This window comes from Astatotilapia calliptera, chromosome 15, assembly GCF_900246225.1.
Source record: "Astatotilapia calliptera chromosome 15, fAstCal1.2, whole genome shotgun sequence".
NCBI lineage: Eukaryota > Metazoa > Chordata > Actinopteri > Cichliformes > Cichlidae > Astatotilapia > Astatotilapia calliptera.
The window spans coordinates 22,126,011-22,134,687 of NC_039316.1; the positions used below are offsets into that span (position 1 = coordinate 22,126,011).

General features: G+C 41.4%; 1 long non-coding RNA gene across 1 annotated transcript; it reads right to left on the reverse strand.

Moving 5' to 3' along the window:
* Window positions 1–500: 500 nt before the first annotated feature.
* Window positions 501–8,677, reverse strand: LOC113006947 (uncharacterized). The gene is made up of 3 exons (XR_003269831.1): window positions 8,561–8,677; window positions 2,462–2,606; window positions 501–598 (listed from the first exon to the last, which is right to left on the reverse strand). It is a non-coding gene; the product is annotated as an uncharacterized LOC113006947 (long non-coding RNA).

Consider the following 8,677-nt stretch of genomic DNA (forward strand, 5'->3'; position numbering starts at 1 on the left):
CAGGAAAAAGCTGCGGTCCGTCTGGTCTGAATTGATGAACACCATCGTGTCCATGTTACTGCTCAGAAACTCTCATTGTTGGCTACCCTGGAGCGTGAGAGGAGCGTGCTGATCAACATTCAGGGCTTGAGTTTCAGCTTCAGTTATAGATTTGACCTGCTCTGCTTCTGCAGAGGAGAGCTGAATGTTATAGCTGATTTATTTGAGGATTTCTAAGAGATTCCATCTCCATATGGTGTCCGTATGGATGTAAGGGTGAGCTGATGGTGCGGTGCGAGGTAAGTGGGTCATCTTTGCCGTGGCCTTTGTGGAGATCCAGAAATTCTTTTATTGCTGCCATATAACTTGAATCATTATAATTGCATTAATAACATTCTTTACTGCATTATTCCATTTAATAATATTTCTCACAGTATTGATATTGCATTAAAGTTGTTTATTGAGGATGTTTAGTTAAGGATCCTTCTATTATGTTAACTTTTATTACAGGTACAGCCAGAAGTATTTTATACACATTGCATTTGTGCTTATTCAGAGTTGATGTTCCGTCCATTAAGGGTCTTAAGCTTCACTGGCGTGACTGTCCAGGTGATCCATGCTGAGGGAAGATGAGAACATAGAAGGTTGACTGCATGCATGCTTACAACACATATAACACATATAACCTAGGAATGTGTCAGGCCTGAGGCCTCAACTCATTTGGTGTCTCACTGTATTTTTGTCAGAAGACATATGCTGATGTTTTCTCCGGGCTGTTAATAAACTGACCGTTTGATTGCACTTTTCTGGGGCCTCCGTGGTTTGTGACACTGCTCTACATTGATTGATTTCGCGACACCTTCTCTACAGTGTGATTTGAAATTGAAACACCCCCAAAGCCCTGGAGGAGCATCTGCAGGGTAGTGATGGAACAAGTCATGGTCTCGTTTGAGAAGCGTAACATTTCACTTTAGATGAACCCAAAGCTATTAGAGAAACTGTTTAATAATCTGTTGACTCAATATTCAAAAACACGGGTTCAGCATAATCATACACACTCAGGAAACCACCACTCGTTCTACTCTGACATTTCTTTAGATAATACAGTCATAGGCTTACAGAGCAGCTTGTTATAGGCCACCGGTGACTCCTGCTAATGCTCAAAGGTACATTAATGCCGAGTCATTGAAAGTGTCCATCATTGTGTGTGATCATTATTATGTCAGGAAACACTTTCCTGCACTGATGCTCAACTGCAGCAGGGAAGCTCACATCAGTGCATCTGTAATAAAGTGAGCTGTTTTACTGGGACCAGTACACACCAGTACAACAGCATCAGCTCATGTGGCTGTACTTCATCTTTTTAAGGACACACTGCACTCTGTGTTGAGGTATGCCAAGTTTTCAGCTAAGAGCTCTTTGAGAACCATCTAACCGGTGTTCTTTCACGCCGGTCAGACGGTGTCATTGTTGCCATTTCTTCAAAGATGTAACCAAAGAAATGGAAACAGATGATCTGTTTTTGTGACAGGCTGCTAGCAACAAAGTGCTTCTAAATACAGTTTGTGTGTGAATGTGTCACTGGTGTAAATGGTCAGGTTGAAGGATTAGACCTTCACAAAGCCTGGGGAAACATCAGCACAAAGTCTGGCTGCTTGGAAGCAAAGTATAGTAAATCGTGCCAACATTTCATCAGTCGTGAAACGCTTCCTGATCTTTGTGTAAGTCACAGCAACCCAACCTGACTGAACTCATTTCATACATCATTATGCAAAAATGCTGCATGAATGAAAAGGTAAACACATTATATTCACTGTATCTGGAAAGGATTCACAGACGTCACATGTTGTCCCATTGCAGCCGTGTGCCAACCGGATCACATTTTGCACTTGAATTCAGTCAAACTGAGTTTTTTAGTGCCAACCAATGAGCCGGTGCCGACACAATGACACGTTCTGTCTCAAAGCAAACGCTGACTTTAGAAGCACAAGGGTTTTATCTTCTACTAATAATGTCATAATGAAAGTCTGATAAAGTAAGTGTGTGTGTGTGTGTGTGTGTGTGTGTGTGTGTGTGTGTGTGTGTGTGTGTGTGTGTGTGTGTGTGTGTGTGTGTGTGTGTGTGTGTGTGCGTGCGTGCGTGCGCGCCTTCTGCTCTGACACAGGGATTTAAGGTCCTGGATGAGTTAAAGCCTTTTTAACCCTCAGGTGTAAACGGCTGATGGGGTCCCGTCATCACCCCGCTGGGCGGGCGTGAAGAACGAGGCATTAGGTGTTAAGAGCAAAGACGCTATAAAGCAAATAAACAGACATGTAGTCCTGCTTTGTAATACTTGTGCTGTCCACACGTATCTGTCAGCTTGGTGAATTTTGTCAGGTTGATGATCTGTTGGTGCAATAAACTAATGCTTGTGTTATACAGCGAGGTAAACCATTGATATGATAGTGACGTTATCTGTTTGAATGCCAAAGTCATTTGTCACCTGGAAACACAAAGAAAGGGACGAGTAAAAAAGAAACCTCCATGTTCATTAGTCATCTCACAGCAGAGCGAGAGACAGCTGTAGCTTCATTGTGAACACTGTAAAACCAGCATCAGTCTCTGCTTCCTCTCCTCACCACCATCATCTGCAAACACAGGAGATGTTCATCACGTTTAGTGGAAATGCAAACTGTCTCACAGTCACTGTTCACAGGAGGCAGATTACAGAGAGCGATGAGCCGGTGTCACTTTTATAGAAAATCGTTGTATCAGCATTGTCTTTGAGGACTGCTCCAACCTCACTCTGGAGAGTCATAGCTGTCACCTCTGACCTCTGCTGCACAGGGACTGCACACACACACATGCACCGCCTGTCTGAGCATCATAAAGAGAGCACACATCAGAGAAGAGGGCGGTAAGTGACTCATGTTGTAACTGACGTCAGACGCCGGAGATTTTGGCGGAAAATTAAAGCGAATGGTAGTTTAGAATTGAACGAACTCCTTTAAGCTTCAGTATTACCAAATACACTTATCAATTGTCTTATAACTAACAACATTTGTCTAAATCATCTCCAACACCCTGGAGAACAACGGGGAGAGTTTAGAGGCTCTCCAAGATTACATCGATCAGTGCTTCCAGGATCTCGTGATGAAGAAGGCCCAGAGTGCAGCTTCCCCGGCCAAATCATTAAACTATCTATACTTGATAAAAAGCTATGTATTGCAAGTGTATATGGTCCAAATGTTGACAATCCCTCAGTCTTTCACGGTTTTTTCAGTGCACTCTCTGAACACTTAGATGGCACACTTGTTCTTGGAGGCGACCTCAACCTTGGACTAAATGAAGACATGGATAGGCTCAACACAGCGGGAACTCAGCGTAATTGGCAGTCCACAAATATGATCAAACAGTATATGAGTGACTTTGGTCTTTGCGATGCATGGCGCTCCCTTCACCCCACCAGTAAGAAATATACTTTTTTCTCACATGTTCATCACTCTTACTCTCGTCTGGATTATTTTTTGGTCAGCAGCTCACTGCTGAACGACATTTCAGACACTGAGATTCATCCTATAGCTGTCAGCGATCATGGTCCTGTATCTTTAACACTAATGCACAAGAATAATACCACGCCAAGAAAAAACTGGAGATTTAATATATCACTACTTAAAGATGAAGACTTTATTAAATATTTTAAAAAAGAGTGGACTTCATATTTGAACTATAATGACACTCCCGAAACATCAGCTTCTGTTCTATGGGAAGCAGGGAAAGCTGTGATGAGAGGTAAAATAATTTCTTTCTCATCACATAAAAAGAAAAAAGAAAACAAAAATATTCAGGAATTAGAAAAAAACATCAAATCACTAGAAGAAGCCTACGCGTCCCACCAAGATCAGGAAACATTGAACAAAATACGCAAAACAAAACTAGAATTAAATGAGATAATTGATAAAAAAAAACAAAATTCTTAGTACAAAGACTACGCCTACAAAATTATGAACATGGTAATAAATCAGGTCAATTTCTAGCAAACCAGCTAAAAATAAATAAAGAAAAAACAACTATATGTGCTGTTCAAGATTCATCTGGGAACACAATATATGATCCGATACAAATAAACAACATTTTCAGGGATTTCTATAAAACGTTGTATTCACCACAAATAAACCCATCTAAAAAAGAAATTGATCAGTTTTTGGACAACATAACTCTTCCAAAATTATTGGACACTCAAGCAATGGCACTGGATTCACCACTGACACCAGGTGAACTCCAGGAAGCCCTGATAAGTATGCTCAATAATAAGGCTCCAGGTCCAGACGGCTTTCCTGCAGAATTCTACAAAGAATTCTGGTCGATTCTAGCACCAGTTTTCTACAGAACGTTGTTGGAAATTAAAGAAAAGGGCAGACTTCCATCAAATATGAATTCTGCAAACATTAATCTCCTGCTAAAACCAGGCAAAGACCCTGTATATCCCTCAAGCTATCGTCCAATATCCCTTATAAATGTAGACCTTAAAATAATCTGCAAAGCTCTCTCGAAGAGACTGGAGAAAATAACCCCCCTCTTACTTCATCCTGACCAAACTGGTTTCATAAAAGGTAGGCACTCATCAACAAATACACGTAGATTACTTAATTTGATAGACTACTCATACAGTAAAAACCTTGAAACTACAATATTCTCTTTAGACGCAGAAAAAGCATTTGACAGAGTTAACTGGAAATTTCTATTTGCAACTTTACACAAATTTGGTTTTGGATCCTCTTTCATCAACTGGTTAAAAATATTATATAATTCCCCAACAGCTTGTGTTAGAACAAATGACCAGACATCCTCCAGCTTCTGTCTCTTGAGGGGCACCAGGCAGGGATGCCCACTCTCCCCTTCACTGTTTGCAATTTTTATTGAACCACTAGCAGCAGCAATTAGACAGAATTCAGTAATTAGGGGCATAAAATGTAAGAACGTGGAACATAAAATCAGCCTTTATGCGGATGATGTGTTACTTTTTCTCCAAAACTCACAAACCAATATCTCTGGGGTGATTGCATTGATAAACTCTTTTGCAAGAATATCAGATTACTCAATGAACTGGTCAAAATCTACAGTCTTCCCGATTAATTGCTCCGATCGTCACCGCGACGCGACGAAGGCTGTCCCAATTCGAAGGCTGCTCGAAATGCGGCCCTCAAATGCGTCCTTAAGTTCCCTGAATTTTAAGGACGTGGCGGTGTAGACTTCGTGGCCCAACATATCCCAGAATGCATAGCGCGGCGGTGGGTGTGGATAATTTTGCCGAAAAAAACGGCGGATGAGGGGCGGCCGAAGAGTAAACTTTAAGTAAGTACTGAATATGATGTCACTTATTTATGTGCAAATGTTTAATAATGAAGAACATGAAAACATTACTGGTGGCCACATGTCGGCAAAGTCATGTGACATCAGTGACGTTTGTACTAACTTGGTTTTAAAGCCTTTACTTTAAAATATTCGCCGTTTAATAGCTGAGCTTAATCAGAGAATGATCAAAGCTCATGTAGAAACAAACAAACGAATGAACAAAAGATTTCTCCTTCATCTCTGTCAAACACAGCTGTATGACACGTTTCCAGCTGTTAGTATCATGGTTGCTAGGCAACTTGGGCAGCGCAACAGAGGCTAGACCGTCCCATTTCACAAGCCTCGCACTTCCGGCCTTAGTGGTCTTTAAGTACATGGCCCTTGAGGATCGTTGAGGCTGCGTACTTTAAGGCTGCGGACCCTGAATTGGGATACAGCCGTTGAGGAGCTAATTTAGCCATTTAAATCAGCTGTGTTGGTTCGAGGACACGTCTAAAACTGCAGGGACACCGGCCCTCGTGGACTGAGATTGCCCACCCCTGCTCTAGCAGATCATTACATGAAGGAACCTTTTAAAACAAGCGCGCTCATGCTCACAGGTGTACACACGGGTGCTCACACACACAAACTACACCCTTTTTGGCTCCTACCTTAAAGCACACTGTGTGCTGTCGATCTTACGTGCTGCACAACAATGTCAGTGCGCCCCAGGGCGGCTGTGGCTACAATGTAGCTGCCATCGCCAGTGCGTGAATGTGTGTGTGAATGACTGAATGTAGTGTGAAGCGCTGTGGGGTCCTTAAGGACTAGAAAAGCGCTATACAAATGCAGGCCATTTTAATATTTAGTATTTACTGTTATATTCCCATAGAGCATGGTAATGATGTTGTTTATTATATTGCTCTTTTTTTCTGCTTGTTTTCTCTTTTTTCTTTCTCAACAGGTGATCCAGGTGATTGACAGATGTATTTTTTGTCTGCTTATTTTGTTGGTTTTTGGTTTTTTTGCCCTTTATCACCGTTCCTCTTCCCCGCTGTTTTTCTTTCCCTCTTTCTTTCTCCCTTTTCTTTTCCCCAGTCAAGTCTGTCCCGTATTTAGCAGATTAAAATAAAATAAACAATAAAAGGCGAATCAAATAGACCAATACAGCAAGGCTGGGTTGGTTGATTTGGTAAAGTAAATCTGTTGGGCATCTTTCTTTGCCTTTAGACAATAATTCTGATGGCAAAAGAGCCAAACGGGGCAGGCAAAAAAATGAAAATAAAAAAATAAAGAGAGTACACCAGTAAAACCAGAATATGCCGGCTTGTACACATACACGAGAGACACGAGAGTTCTTCTTTACTGATGTTTACTGTGCTTCTCTTAACGTACAGGTACACCGTAGAACTGGTGAATACAAATGTACAAGAAAATTATATTTCAGCATTAAAACATATTACAATATAAAATTCACAAAATATAAACAAACATACCACTTTGGCCTGCAAGTAGACAAACCGGTGTAATTGGAACTTAGGGCTTATTTCTTCTTTAACATTCACACGGCTAGACCGTCACCATGAGCAGCTTCTCTGACCTTACTTCCCAAAACAGGAAGTGACCTCTGCCCTTACCTTATATTTACAAAATTAACCGGCTATTTCCATGTATCAAATTAACTGTACACCAATCCGGTAGGCAAAAAAGGAAAATGTTAACATGCTCAACACAAAAATAAAACATACAAAATAAAATGAGTTAGTTACATTATCATTACAAGAGCTCCGCCTAGTGGTCAAATACTAACATTTCACCAACTGTTACACAGAATATCTATCAACATTAGAAAAGATACCTGGAACTGCTCACTCTGGGCCTGAAGGGAAGCACTCGGAGGGATTCTGGTAAATGAGAGGAGACAAAGGAAAACAACAAGAGGTGACCGTGTAACACAGACAGCTGTTCACCATCTCATGTATCATCTCTGGGAGCCAAAGAGCGAGGCTTTAGTTTAAGAGGTTCACTGGGGGAAGTTCAAACTCGGGTTAAAACATCCTGTGCCTCGTCAGGAAACATGACCACGGTTGTCCAGAAGATGGCGCCCACACAGGGAAAATGAAAGTGGCTTTACCCCAGGCTGCAGCTGCTGCTGCTGCTGAGCGCTTCTCCCACTGACACACTGCTGCTTCCATGTGGTTTGCTTCACACAGTCTTCGTGCTTTAACAAGCAACTTTATTGATGTCCATGTTATTGTACTGAAGTCGTTTGCAAATGTTTTATGCCCATTAAGGGACGCAAGCATCCTGGATCAGTCCGCATGCTCAGGAAATACGAAAAGATCCAGGACGACAGGAAAGCACACAGGAAACAAATGATCTGCCTCACAGGCACATTTGGTTTCCCTGGTAGAAAAAAACAGTCAAACTTGGATATGAGATGGACTGTTTTGTGTTTTTTTTTATGAAGACCTGATGAAGTTGATGATGGGTCGAATCTGCATGTTTAGTCTGTTGACTTTAAGCATCCAAAATAACAATTATTTTGAACCTTTTCCTCATTTTTTCCATTTTTCTGTATTTTTCTGATCATTAGCAAATTCATTTTATTTAGGCTCTGATCATAAACCAACAATATAACTGAAACAGTGTCATCAACTAAAAGACAAAACACTTGGAATCTTTTTATTTGTAGGACTTTTATAGAAAAACACTTGTATGGCACAAGATTAGGTCAACTCAGATCCTAACCTGACCTTCTGATGACCTCAGCAGGTCAGCAGAAGCTGTCCAGATTTAGAGTTGGGTTTCATTTCAGCCACAGTCCAAAAAAAGTCCCATATGGTGATTTTGGAATGAACCTTTTACCATTTGGATTTCCTAAGTAGGAAAAAGTCTCTAAAAATGGGCCGGCGTTACCCAGGTGCTGAGCTTGGATGCTTCGGTAGATAAAATACAGCAGGAAACCTTCTGCTTGCTACTGCACTGGCATCTTAAAATGGCTAACACAGTTTGTCAGATTAGCATTTGTGACAAACTAAAACCTTCAGTTGAAATTTTTAGCAAATGATGATTTTAGTTGTGTAACGATCTCTGCCTCCATAGGCGTACATGAGCGCGCTGATGCACAGTTCCAATGAAATGCCACATATTTAAGGCATCACACAGCTCCACGAGGCTCCTGCAGCCGCTGCTGGTCACTAAAACCAACACGTTTCCAAGGTGTTTTCAACCTGTGCACAAAAATAGCGCATGAGCAAATACTCACTCTCTGGTAGTCATTCACCTTTCTCGCTGCATTTTTCAGTTCTCTGTTTCCATGGTAACAGCCGGCTGCAGACAGGCTGTCTTTGACAAACATGCACAAGCATGAAGCCTGCACAAC